Below are 15077 nucleotides of genomic sequence, written 5' to 3'. Positions count from 1 at the left end.
CTTTCTCTTCTCTGAGGAATAACATTTTGGCATCTAATAATGTAAACTGTCAATCTGTTTTGTAACTTCAGAGGTTTTCTTTAAAAATACAATTCAATTGATTAGGGAAACATGTCAATACACAAAACAATGCAATTGTTAAATTCATGTTTTACAAATCTTGAATTTGCAAACAGTTGATAATATCAACCATATAGGATCAGCAGTCGCACTGGCAAAGCCCCGCTCTAGCTCCTAAATGGTGGCCGGAGGTCGGGAGGTTAACAGAAACTGATGTTACTAGTCCCCTGAGTGACATCCCTGAGGAGACGGGCCCCTTACCGCCCCTTAATCCCTATTAGGCCCCTGTGTTAGTGATCTTTACCTTCTCTGAGCTAACACCATGCTACCTTGTCAATGGGGCCCGGCCGGCTCCCGGCTTAACACTTCTGACCTCAAGGGTCATGCCCTTTGTTCCCGTAGCAACAGAGGATGACCCCAGGGGTCAGGGGTGTAATCGAGAAGTTGTCTGGACACGTGCGCTTGAGAGGCCCCACCATAGACCACCAAGTAGAGGTGGTGGTTGGCGGTCGGTACTTCTGTCTGGGTAGCAGAGAGAAAGTCTCTCTACATTGTATGAGGTAAAAAAAGGGACAACACTCTAAGAAATACTCTTCAATAATTTCTTTATTCATTAAATGCACTGCATATATGCGATTCACAGCCCATTCTCTTATGGAATACGCCAGAAGGTGCTGATTCTGCAGGTACCTGATTGCATTTGGACCTGGCGAAATGTGAAAGCTATACCATCCACTAGGGGCAACGTGAGTGCCTATTAACGTCTAGTAGACTTGCGGCTTGCTAGGGCGCTGTGGATGGACGTTTAAACCATAGCCACTGGCTCCGAGGGTTGTGTGTTTGGAATGAATGCCTAAGCTTAAGTTTAACCTTATCCCCAACCTTAACCCTAACCACAACCATTCAGAATTAAACATATTTAGTTTAACTTTTGCGGAGTTTGAGTGACAGTTAAGATACGGCACCACATGGTGTAATTAAAACATCAAGCCATGGCGTAATTCTGTTACTGCAGTTACGCCACAGGTTGGCATTTTATTTGGAGATTGGGTTGGCGATTCAGCCTCAGTCTTCTTCAGCGTGCAGTGTCAATGAGATGAATACATGACATTTGTCATGAAAAAGTATACAATAAAGGGTATGGTCTTCTTTACCGTACAAATGAATTTGATATATATTATTATGTGACACAAAGCAGTGTACTGTTTATTTACACTGTTATTATTATTATAGGTATTGGGTAACTTCCATACTGTACCCTGCAGCATAACTCTCCCATTCTCCAACTGTTTGTAATTACGCTGCTTCAGGGTATTTATTTCATTGTTAACCAGACACTACATCTGATAAAAAAAGACTAAATTACCTCTGGGACAGCTCCGTTTTGCTCTTTGAAAAATAATATGGACATTCTAGCTGTCAAGTACAGTAGGATAAGGTAAGCCAGATATTTTTGTTCTGGTAAAGTCAGTCCCCAATCACCATAATGCCATAATCTTTGAATTAAAATGTTTCTTTATTTGTGTGTTTCAATGTCATAGTTATTTTTTGTGAACTTTAGATATGGTACACGAAACTGCTGTATTTGTCACTGAAAGTTTTTGATTGATATATCAGATATGTATTACTAAGTAAAAATTCCCAACAGTCTATTTTGCATTAAGTCATCATTTTTTAAATCATTTTTATGTTCTCTTATGAGTGTCTGTGGCGATTGAGGTGGTGATTGAAGAAGCAGCCATTTTGTTTTGTGATTAAATATTTTCCCTTACGAGTTGCCAAGTCATACTCTCTGGATAGTTGGGCAACAATATACATTTGTAGATGTGTGGAAAAGGATAATATAGCCTTTCTTGATTTGCATTTTTTTTTATTAACATGGAACTTTATTTTGGCATGCTTTGGCAGATAGTAAAGCTCATCCGATAACATGTAACTCCATCAGAATGCTGAATTACATTACTGTCTCATCTCAGGCTAGTGTACAGTCTGGTCAAAATTTAACAAAAAAAAGCATGCACTGTTTAAAAACAACAAATATCATTGTTATACTAAATTGCTTTGAAAGTATGTGCATGATGAACCACACAACTAATATTCATTGTTTTACTAAATTGCTTTAAAAGTATGTGCATGATGAACCACACAATACAGCTTTGATTTAGAAATCTACAGCTAGATGAAGTGCATCAATAAAGTTCCGTGCTACAGCTGACAGTTGTACAACTCCTAAAGAAGGTGTCATAAAGAGGTTGTTAATATTGGAGTTTGATCAATGTCAGACTTACGCAGGCAGCTCAGAGCTCTCTGAGAGGGGTGAGGCCTTAGAGAGGCTCACAGTGTCAGGACTTGGCAGCCTACCCAAAACTGAACTGTATCCTCGAATGAACTTTCCACAACAGCCCTGCCAAGTTTTTTGAATTCCTGCTACATGTAAAATTGTAAACAACAGAGGTCTCTCTTCAGACTACAGTAGTGAAATGGGCCTTATAGTCCGAATGGAACTAAACGAATAAGTGACAAAGAGTATACTTTTGCTTATCTTAGTATTTGATCTATGTACTTTATATTTTGTGTAATGCATTTTTTAGTTATGAGGAGTAACTATTGGCTAAAAGAGGTGGCGAGATGTGACATACTACCTTGTGTAACCTCGTGTTTATACTGTAGATGCACCATCAGCTTTTTTGATAAGAAAATATGAGAGAAATATAGTTTAATTTAGCATTTTCAACTGTACCAACATCACCTTTAATGTTTCTCAACAACTCCTATGTAAACTGGATTACACTCGTGTTTCTGAAAATGGCAGTATTAATATTTTATTATATACTGGGTCATTACAGAGAGGACATTGCAGAATGGGCAGAGTTAATGCTGAGAGTAGCCCAGATTTTAGTGCTGGGCTGGAGTGTGTTCTGTCTCCGTCCTACCTCCATGGCATTCGCACACGTACGTACGTACCCACACACCCACCATTTTAATGCATGCAGTCCTTAGTCTCATGCAGCTAATGTACCAAAAAGGAGAGAAATTAAACTGCTTAGCGCTCCACTTTTTCTCTCTCATTTGTGCTCCTGCTACTTCAGGGAGAAGAGAGAGCTTCTGGGAGCTCTTGGTTTTGAGGGAGCGGAAGGGGGACGGTAGCCTAAAGAGACAGGAAGTTGTTCTAAAATAGCCTATCTGTCACAAACTTCCAAAGACCCTTGCTGTGGTCGCAGGCAGCCAGGCCAGAGAAAGTAGCTGGGAAAAAGTTACGTGGGGGTGTAGTAGTGTGTGTGTGTGTCCTAGTAGAGTTTAGCAGGGTTTGGGGAAACTGGCAATAATGTTACATATTTAGATGATCTGTGACATGAATGATAGGCCACATATTTGTGTGCAACAACAAGGACTATCTCTTTACAAAGGGATTGAGAGATGGTTTGTATGATAGATATTTATGGTTCAGTGAGATGAGATGTGTGTGTATGTGTGTATGATGCCCCCCTAAATCGAAGATACCTCTCCCCCCTTACCCTCCTAGGTACTGTAGATCATATTTACTAGTGCAGCCATCTCCTTTGTCACTGTGAACGTGAGGAGGATCTCACGGTGCACTAAGCTTTGTGTGTGTGTATAAAATCACAGCCAATGCTTTACTGCTTCTCCAGCCTGCAGCCTCGGCGAAGCAGTCTCACCCCAGAGGCTTATCTGGGTTTCGACTCCCTGCCTAAATAGTTGGAGGGGTCGAGCGCTTTTTTAACTCAAAAATGTTCTCAAGGTGGGGTGCATAGGGAGTCGAAAATCACTGTCCATCTCAACACTGCTTCAGTGACAGTCTAAGTTGCCTGTAAAGGTGTTAATAAAAAAAAATCATTGTGATCAGCCTCAAACCTCCCCTTTTTTTTAATAAGAATGGATTTGTCTGTCTCAGAAAACGCTTCCAAACGTGCCTTTTGTCAGAACTGTAGCTGCATGGTTGTGGAACAGATTTGAGATTACAGTAGCATTGTGTAAATGTGTTTTAATCACACACTAGATGTGTGTAGGGCCCTGGAATGATGATTGGCGAATGTGTGTGTGTGTGTGCTACAGGAGATCATTGGTTTTACTATTGATCGTCTCTCTTGCTCTCTCACACACACACGTCGTGTCGTACCTGTGCTAAAAGTGCGTCTTCCTCACTTACTTCGGTACGTCCCTATTTCATCATCACATCTCTCTCTCTCGTCTGCTGCTATTTCTAAAGCTAGATCCTCCCCTTCAGAGCGACTGTGCCAGGAGGAGGGCTTTTACTACTCTGGGGAGTTTAACCCTCTGCCTCTCAGCGCTGCAAGCAATCCCAGCTACTAAATACCCTGCACAAGTAGCTTTTGGGCCTCCGCCGTTTGACTTTCGGTTTGGTAGCCCTTTTGAAAATGTTCGTGGACTTTTTTCCTGCAGCAGATTCCATAATTTTGTATATTATTTGGAGTTATTGCGCATTGCGTTTGTATAATTGTTTTGGTAGCTACTGTTTTTAACGTACTCCACGGCATATTGCATTGGCTGTTCGACATGTCGTCCCTATTTAGAAGATCAGGATGTGCTTTTTCATGATGAATATGAAGATGGCTGTATTTTCGGCGACCGCTGTGCGTCTGTGGTGGCAATAGCTCGCTTAGTATCTCGTCACGTCGCGTTTCTTTTTCTGCCTCTTTTCTTTCTTGCTAAGAGACACACACACACAAATACTCCTAGACTTTTTCACTCCTCTTACCATTTATTTCCCCCCTCTCCCCCAATCCCTCTTTCGTTCTTTCTAACTTTCTCTCTCTAGCTGTCCCGCTCGCTCTCTCTTCCTCTCTCCTTCCTGTGAAAGGAAAGTAGAAGGGCGGTGCAGCAGTGGCGGAGGGTTTTTTGGGACAGGTGCCAATTTTAAACAAAAGACACAAAAACGCAATGAGTGAGAGGCCTCCAAACGAAATAAAAAAAATATGTTGCATGTTGAAACACAATAAGTGATTTGTAGGGATCTTGTATTGTATGCTTGTGTGTGTACGTGCATGTGGGTGTGTAAAGAAATATGTTGCATGTTGAAACACAAGAAGTGATTTGTAGGGATCGTGTATTGTATGCTTGTGTGTGTGCGTGCATGTGGGTGTGTACGTGTGCAAAAACTAACTTGCAGGATTCTGAGCGTGTGAGTGAGTGAGCGAGCAGAGATTTAGAATTCTTTCTATATTTCACTGTCTTTGAAGGCATTTGAGTTTAGGACTATAAGGGAGGGGTGGTGGGTAAAAAGGGAACCAGTTCCTCCTTTTTGGTTGCTGTTAAATTATTCACAATCCCGGTCCAACCATCCCAAAGCAGAGACGGAACTGGCTGACTGTCTGTAGCTGCTACCATTAGCATTCATCCGATATGCAGTTTGTCTGTTTGCTAACATTCCTCATTCAAATACTTTTTAACTACCAGATGGGGATGACCATGCGCATCCCAGGCACGAATATGGCCTCTTATTGTGGCGGGGCCCAGCCCGGTGATAGACCCAGACCCAGACAGACTAGGGGGTGACAGACAGGAAGACAGCCCAGACATGATTCACTGAGCTGGGGGGAGGCAGCTCCCTCTCATCCGTCTCTGGTTCCTACCGGGAGTCTGGATCTAACTAACTGGCTGACTGTGGCTGCTCTCTGTCTGTCCCTCTCTACAGGATAACTACACTATGTTCTGGATCTACTACCCTGGTGGATAATAAGGCCTGTCTGGATTTCAACACCCTGGATTTTGCATCCATAGTTGGTGTGTGATGCGACTGTCTACCCATGTCCGATTTGAGGTAAGTGGTACATTTCTAAGTGTGCTTGATTGCGTGAATGTGTGTCAACTAGTCTGTTTAGATTAGCTATCTGAATACGTTATTTAGTGATTAAACTACACATGGAAGTGTACATTCTTTTAATATAGTTTGTTTTAGTTTAAGGATCACAGACTCATGCAATGCAGAGATTGAATTCTGGATAATACACTGTATAGCTAAACATCAGGAACAATAACATACCACTTCCCCAAACAATGTTGTCAATTTGTACTTCGCAAAAGAAACCGCCAATGTAGTTTCCGATGTAGGTATAGTTCCTGCTTCCCTCATGGCTGTGTTTGCGATGGTCAGTGGTTTGGGTCGAAAGAGGGGGACAGTTTTTGAGGGACCAGAGCTGAATGTGGTTGATGTAGTTTTGGGAAAGATGCCAGAGCATGGTAGCAGGGTTGTGTCTCTCTCCCAGAGTAGCTTTTCAGTTAACCACTACAGTTAAGAGAAAGCCATCAGAACGTGTAAATTCTTAATTCATGCGCTTACAGATATTAGTAGTTTTTATTTTGTTTTTCATCCGTAAATGTAGAAGATAATCGAACAGTCACATAATTGTTTAATTATTGTTATCAATGTCTTTTTATACTGTGCAATTCAATTTCCATTTTCCAACAAATATTTAATTTAACTTTCAAATGATTATTTTTACTACGTAGGCAGAACATATCTCATGTCTTATTTGATGAACCATCGGTTCAATACATTTAATTGACAAACAATATATTATTACTCAAGTGGTCTGCCACGTTACACATTTAATATAGCTACATTTCTATATGTACAATTTGGTTTATATAATTTCTTAGAAAATATGGCCCTTTCAATGTTTTCTCCTATTAAATCGATGAAAAAATTATGCTATATCAGTATAGGCTTGAAAAAATAATAGGTCCAAAAATCCATTGATAGTAGTTGTGGTATGTCCAGTTTTGATGCAGATTCTGATAGACCTTCACCAATAGCAGGGTATTTTGATTTACCCAATAGCAGTTGAGTTAGAGGTAGCTGAGTCATCACCAATAAAACCCACGAGAACCAACGTACATTAGATGTCCAAAACTCTAATCTTCACCACATAACACTGGAACACTATAAGACGTAGAGAACGTCGAAATAGATTATGTTTAGGCCTATAACATTTAGCTTTCTTTAACAAATAGAAATTATCCTTCATATGGTAAGATACTAACTCTTATTTTATTATTGTAATGTAAAGTGTTGTTTCAATGCCATTAAATGCAATCATACATTGTCTCGGAATACTATATTAATAACTTTATCATATGTGGTAACTATGGTAAGATGAGGGACAGTGTGTTGGACTAGAGAAGGGTGATGAAGATATGCACACACATCCCCTCTGTCTCAGGCTTTTAGAGGCCCAGTGGAAAGGAACGAGCTGAAACGTAGGATCAGAATGTGTTTCCAGAATGTTCTAGAATTTGGCATTCTAGAAGGTGTTATAATTGTCATTGTACCTTCACCATTACATCTCATCCAACACCTAAATACAGAAAGACGATTTTAGGCACTACTGTACCGTTTCTTACTTAATTTCATCAGCGGGTTGTATAGTTTCAGGTTATAGAAAGGAAATATCGTAAAAGAGGACACAGTGGATCGGCCCTCCAAAGTTAGTGTGTGTGGGTATTTATAGTGGTATTGAAGCACATGTAAACATAAGATACATTTCAGACATACTGAGCCCATTCCTGGGTATGCCAAAGGGACTGCTTGTGTAAACACACACACACACACACACACACACACACACACACACACACACACACACACACACACACACACACACACACACACACACACACACACACACACACACACACACACACACACAGTCATGTAGAGGCAGCAAACACCCAAACACACTCGATGCCATGTGCTCCACAATGGACCCTGGGTTTAATGATGAATGGAGTTCCCACGCCTCTGTAAAGGAGAGGAGGGCACAACAAACCACTCTTTTTAGCATTCACACACACACACACACACACACACACACACACACACACACACACACACACACACACACACACACACACACACACACACACACACACACACACACACACACACACACACACACTCAAAAGCAAAATAAATTACTCATGTACACGCAAACATACACGCTATTTACACATACACTTATACACATACATGCGATCACACTCAAACATATAAACACACTCCACACACTCAGAATGTGAAAAATGTGTAAGAAGAGACACTTAATTACCATATTATGATTTTCGACCCATATGTTTGTTAATACTCATATTGTGAAAAATTACTTCTGGTCGTAGTTGTACGTAATCTAGTCAAAACCCCTTAGACCTGTGCAGATCAGGTAAAGGCTAGACATCTGGATTTGTGCGACACCACTGCATTTGTGTGAAAATTGATTGATGAGACAAACAGAGAACAGAAAGAAATGTAGACCAGGCTAAATTGCATTCAGACAATTTTTTAAAATGTGATTGCGAGGTTGTGTAAGTGTTTGTGCGCACGTGTGCGCAAGTGTGTGTGAGAGAGAGAGAGACGGAGAGAGGGACAGACTGAGGGAGGGAGAGCCAGAGGGAGGTAGAGAGGGACAGGGACAGGGGGAGAGGGACAAATAAATGGTAATAAAGCTGGTTTTGTGGAGGGAATCTAAATGAAGCATTGAAACAAAAGATCTGTCTACACTTGGGTTTGTGGAAAAATCTAACAGCTTATTGAAGTACAACGTGTGTGTGTGTGTGTGTGTGTGTGTGTGTGTGTGTGTGTGTGTGTGTGTGTGTGTGTGTGTGTGTGTGTGTGTGTGTGTGTGTGTGTGTGTGTGTGTGTGTGTGTGTGTGTGTGTGAAGAAGGAGCCAATAATAATAGGTAAGTCAATTTCTGCATCAATATTAAGTCAATTTTATTTACATCAATATTTACATTATTCACAGTTATTTAATTATGGGGGTTTGTGGGCAGAATTGAATTGAAAAAGCGTGTGTGAGCAGGGAGGCCTACAAACCTGACTCAATTACACCAGCTCTGTCAGGAGGAATGGGCCAAAATTCACCCAACTTATTGTGGGAAGCTTGTGGAAGGCTACCTGAAACGTTTGACCCAAGTTAAACAATTTAAAGGCAATGCTACCAAATACTAATTGGGTGTATCTAAACTTCTGACCCACTGGGGATGTGATGAAAGAAATAATAGCTGAAATATGTCATTCTCTCTACTATTATTCTGACATTTCACATTCTTAAAATAAAGTGGTGATCTTATCTGACCTAAGACAGGTCATTTTTACTAGGATTAAATGTCAGGAATTGTGAAAAACTGAGTTTAAATGTATTTGGCTAAGGTGTATGTAAACTTCCGACTTCAACTGTAGTTTAGCATCGACTTGTTATAAACAAACTGTACATACTTTACACAACATTTCAGGTGTGTGTGTGTGTGTGTGTGTGTGTGTGTGTGTGTGTGTGTGTGTGTGTGTGTGTGTGTGTGTGTGTGTGTCCATCCATACACATTCCAGCTCTATCCTAATGAACTGTTATTTTTGTCACGACTTCCACTGAAGTCGGCTCCTCTCCTTGTTCGGGCCGTGTTCGGCGATCCACGTCACCAGCTTTCTAGCCATCGCCGCTCCATTTTTCATATTTCTATTTGATTTGTCTTGTTTCCATACACACCTGGTTTTCATTATCTAATCACACTGCATGTATTTAGTCCTCTGTTCCCCCTCCATGTCTTTAGGTGTAATTGTTTATTGTTATGTGAGATGTTCACGCGCTATACTTTTGTACATGTTCCGTGTTTTCTTTTGGGCACTTTGATGTCATTTTGTGCCTATTTCTTGACCGGAATAAAAGTGTGCCTGTTAAATCTACTCCACTCTCCTGCACCAGACTTCGCCTCCCGTACACAGCCGTAACAATTTTAGTAACATTTAGACATTCTAGTTTGAACAGGTGGAATATAAAAACAACTTTAGTGTGTTAGTTTGGTAAATTATATTACCTCATTATATTTAATTAATACCAGGCGTTTCTGGTTTGTTTAAATACATCATGTTGACTTCTATTCATCTATATAGATTTGTTTTGTGTTTTACTGCTATAGTGATCTAATAAAAGTTTTGCCCTGTTATTTCAGTCATAATACATGACTCTTTATGATTAGAAATAACCTCAGTTATGAAGGTCATAGATAAGAAAATGAGGACATAAATCAGGATACACCCAGAGGAAAGAGAATAACAGACATATTTTTATTCACGTTTTAAATAGACATTTATAGTAATAACCCATACGATCTGCGAACTTCAGTATGTGGGCCAAAATAGCAATGCTCAATACAGAAAGTTATTTTCTGGACAGAGAGACGAGAGAGAGCGAGCGTTTACTTTGTGCAGCCACTTGCATTTGATGCCATTCGGGCCAGTAACTGTCTTGATATACTGTAGTCCATTTTGGTACAGTATTCTGAGGCCTGATCACTTCAGCATATGGGAATTCAGTCCTAATTATATATTTGAGCAGAGGTTTGGGGAAAGCATAGGCCTGGGAGTGCTGCTGTATCAGTCAACATAAAGTGAACTTGCACTCGGCAGACAAACTATATACAAACTGTATGCCAGTTGTTACTAAATCAAACAGCAATACGTTTTCTCTGTGTTTGACCTATGTTGCTTTTATTTAGTTGAATTTCTGTGCCAAGTTCTATTTGCTACATTGCTGTAAGCATTTGTTTCTGTGTTTGTGGTTTGCTAGGACAAGCGTTATTGTACTTTCAGACTTTTAGAAGACTAAGTCGTTTAAATTTGTCGTTTTATTTTTGCAGGTTGATTGGATCTGATGTGTGAAGACGGAACAGACCCTGGATTAAAGGTGAAATTATGTTTAATTTAAATAGAATTTTCTTGGTTCTTAAGCTTATTAATGTACAGTTTATAATTTGGTTTAGCTTATTAATGTACAGTTTATCATTTGGTGTGGTATTTGGTTTGCTTTTCATTGTATGATTTTCATTGTACACTAAGTAAAATCAATGGCACTATGTAGCTCCTTGGTTTAGCCTGAAAAGAAAAGCATCTCGCCTCGTTTTATCCGTAGCCTGCAGTTACACAAAGTTAAACAAATGTTTATGGTGCAGTTGTTTGTTTTGAATGCACCCTCACATTCATAGTATGAGAGAAAAAAATCTTGGCTAGTAGACAGTGGTTACAGTAATGTTAGTGATCTGTACAGTACAGTAGAAGCGGCTCATACCCTGAATCTGCCAAAGAAATCAGTGAAAGAGGGAAAGTAAATCCAGTACCTCAAAGGTCAGATTAAGATGAAGAGACGGCGGACTGCGGTTGGTTCCCTGAGAAACAGTAGACAGTGCACCACAGTGGGTTGGCACCCTAAACTACACAAAGTCCCTATTGTCAGTGGGTGCACTGCAGACAGCACTCAATAGACCCACAAGGCCAGTAAAAGCGCCACCTGTTGGCCGTTTTGTAATATACAGCAGATTGACTTGGCTAGTTCTAGAATCATGCTTTTGTGATGAGTAACCTTGCCTGAGACCTGTAGACTTGTGTTAGCTCCCTTAGTGAATGCCCAGCCTTTACCTCAGTGGGCTAACATGCTATAACATTGGCATGCTGGAGACCCAGGTTTGAACTCCAGACATTCAATATTAGTGTCACATGTTCAAAACATTTCCACTAAAATGGCCTGCCCTTCTGCACCCCGAAGAAAGATGTCTGTAAATGGAAATTGATGATGTGACATTAGAAATGGTACAATATTTGGGCTGTGAGTTTTGTGAGAGCATCCGTACCCTCAGGACACTCTCACAAGTCGTGAAGTTCATGCATGGTTCAGCTCCTCTTCTCTACAATGGAGAATGAATCCGCTCCATCAATATAAATCAAAATGAAAGCCACTGTCTGTGGAGTGGCGGCCTCGTCTCGGCCTCGCTGGCCTAGCGGGAGGTTGCACAAAGCTAGAGGCCAAGCCAGAGTATTGAAAGTGTGACACCTAAAGTTGCACCTCCACATATTAGTATAATGCGCAGTTTCCTGCACACAGACCAGCTCTAGTCCTGAACTAAAAAGCATTCTCAATGGAGAATCTCTATTGAAAGCTTTTTTTAGTTCAGGACTGTGCTTAATGTGTCCAGGAAACCGAACCAATATAACCCAATACAAATACATATTATAACCTGTTAGTATAATAGTATAACCCTATTAGTTAATATGGTTTCACCCATCCAGGTTGGAATAGGAGGAGTAGAAATGGACTGACAGTGGATTGCTATGGAGGGATACGCTGTAACTGTGCCAAAAAATGTTAGAAACAGTGGTTCAGTCTATTTACTTCATTTGCCATGGGATTGTGTGTGTCCAAACATTAGATTGGTCTCAGCTAAAGAGGGCATTTCAGGACACTGGCTGAGTGTGACAATGTGATTTCTCTTCTCAGTCAAAGCCTAGTTGTCAGTTACATTGATAACATATACACTGAGTTTACAACACATTAGGAATACCTTCCTATAGTGATTTGAGTTACACTCACATCCCCCCTTTTGCCCTTAGAACAGCCTCAATTCGTCAGACATGGACACTACAAAGTGTCGTCAGTGTTCCACAGGGATGCTGGCCCATGTTGACTCCAATGCTTCCCACAGTTGTGTCAAGTTGGCTCGATGTCCTTTGAGTGGTGGACTAATCTTGATACACACGGGAAACTGTTGAGTGTGAAACTCAGCAGCACTGCAGTTCTTGACACAAACTGGTGTGCCTGGCACCTACTACCATACCCCATTCAAAAGGCACTTAAATATTTTGTCTTGCCCAGTCACCCTCTGAATGGCAGATATACACAATCTATGTCTCAAGGCTGAAAAATCCTTCTTTAACCTGACTCCTCCCCTTAATCTACACTGATTAAAGTGGATTTAACAAATGACATCAATAAGGGATCATGCTTGTCATGGAAAGAGCAGGTGTTATTAATGTTTTGTACATTCAGTGTACATTGAGACATATTGTTAAGATACATTGACACAAATAATTAAAATACAAGCAACACTGTTTCACCCCACCCCTGTGTAAAATGGGCCACGGTTTACTTGACAAAGAGACATAGATCCGTGACATTGTAATTGTTTCAGCAACACATCAATCACTTATTCAAGTGATTCCATTTACATATTTTTTTAAAACCTATCCCACAGACTGATGGACAGGGAGTACTGGATTTGTGTGGGATTTGTGATCCCTGTCCTCCTATAAAATAGCTACAAGCTGATGTGAGAATGTGTGTGTGTAAGTCGTGACTGTGCATCAATCTCACTCCTCCTGAGGCCTGTGACTCACCTTTGTGGTTGTGACTCCCCCTTTTCCCCCATTCTGAGGTAAACCACAGTGCTGCCCACAGCCTATGTCACAGAGAAAACTCCCAGCGTTAACAACAACCTTTCACCTCTCGTCTCACCCTCTCCACACCCCCAGCACTAAACCACCACCAGATTTAATACCTCCCTACTTGAGTCACTTGATAGTCTCCTAAAGTAACTCTCTAATATGGCCTTGATTTGTCACTGTTACCTGTATAAACCTTTATAATATAGACAAAACTCTTGATTTGAGTCTCATAGCTGTAGTATGTAATTACATGTAATCCTATGAAAAAATCAACAACATTTAATGTTAACTGTATTAAATGTGCCAACATGTGAGGCTTGAGTAACTAAGCTGTGTGGAACAGAGATATCTGACCCTGGTCTGGTCTGGTCTGCTTGGCTAAACTATAATCATGGGTCTGGTTAATAATGTAGCAAGACAACAACGCAGCAGGTGAAAGACTAGCTGTCCACTCAAGTAGCTGTTGTTAACACACTCTCCTCTTTTGGGTCTTACAGATGGTGTGAACCTGAGACGGGTCAAGTAGGAACAGGAGGCAAAATATGATGTTGACACATTGCACGCATTGCACGTGTGTGCGCGTCCTAGTCACCTTTTCATGTCTGAGCTCTCACATGAGGATCACTTTAAGGACCACTCGGACTGTTCGTCAGAGACAAACCAACTGTCCTTTGGTGTGAGGTAGTAGGTTGTATAGTTTTAGGGTCACTCCCAAGCTGTCAGATGACTATACAACATACTGTCTTTCCTGAAGTGGCTGTAATATCATCACAGACTCTCCACATGAAGAACCCTCGGCAAAAGCTGCAATGAAAATGTACCTTTTTTGCCTACATTATTACCATTCTTACAATATTATTACAATATTATTACATCATTTTATATTTGAACAGGAAATTAGGTTTCACTTCAGGTTAATTCACATTTTCTGGTTGGACTCCATCTCTAACTAACTGGTCAACCGGACTGTGCCCGGTCGGTGATTCATGGTGTTCGCACAGGGTGAGGTAGTAGGTTGTGTGGTTTCAGGGTTGTGATTTTGCCCCATCAGGAGTTAACTGTACAACCTACTGCCTTCCCTGAAGGGCAGCAACACAACATTACAAGCATGGCCACAATGGAGCTCACCGTCTACTGTGCTGTTTTTAAGTGGCGCGCAAAGTAAAGAAGGTAAGCTATCTCAAATCTTTGCCTTGGTACTACTGCACAACATCTGCTAAATAGAGTATTTTATGTCTTGGAATTTGGAAATAGGCCTATTGTTTATCAACCTTCAATTTTGTAATAATGCATACTGTACTAAAAGTCATAATAAAAAGTGAGTAGTCTTAGTCACATGTGTGCCGACTCCTTTTGGGTGTCAAGAATTGAAAATATAGTTATGCATGTTCCTAGAAATACTGTATGTGGCCATTTTTTATTCTGGACATGAAGACTGAAACATCTGCTGGGAGGATGGATCAATCAATACATAAAGAAGAATACATGTCACGATTAAAATAATGTTTAACGAGACCAACATTTAGTAACATTGTGTTTGAAAGTTGCAGGGACTTGAGTTAGGTGTTTGAAATCTACAGGGTTTGTGTCCTCACTCTCTTCTCAGCCAGATGCCATGGTATTTATAGCTTTTATGGTAAATAAAATATACACACAGCCAGCACAGAGAGCCATTAGCCAGTGTATAAGGCAGATGGGCCCTCAGTCACAGATGCCCATGCCACTACTACAGAATGTACGACTGTCGGCTTGCACAGGCACACACAGTCCCAG

General features: G+C 40.7%; 1 long non-coding RNA gene across 1 annotated transcript in view; it reads left to right on the top strand.

The window, feature by feature from the left end:
- The window catches only part of LOC129865257 (uncharacterized), a 47466-nt gene extending 32831 nt beyond the window's left edge, over positions 1-14635 (top strand). The window contains exons 3-5 of the long non-coding RNA XR_008761338.1: positions 5735-5860; positions 10730-10776; positions 13802-14635. This is a non-coding gene — a long non-coding RNA (uncharacterized LOC129865257). The remainder of the gene's footprint in view (positions 1-5734; positions 5861-10729; positions 10777-13801) is intronic.
- Positions 14636-15077: the final 442 nt, after the last annotated feature.

This window comes from Salvelinus fontinalis, chromosome 11, assembly GCF_029448725.1.
Source record: "Salvelinus fontinalis isolate EN_2023a chromosome 11, ASM2944872v1, whole genome shotgun sequence".
Taxonomy (NCBI): domain Eukaryota; kingdom Metazoa; phylum Chordata; class Actinopteri; order Salmoniformes; family Salmonidae; genus Salvelinus; species Salvelinus fontinalis.
The sequence above is the reverse complement of the archived record's forward strand: the minus strand, read 5'-3'. Positions and strand labels throughout refer to the sequence as shown.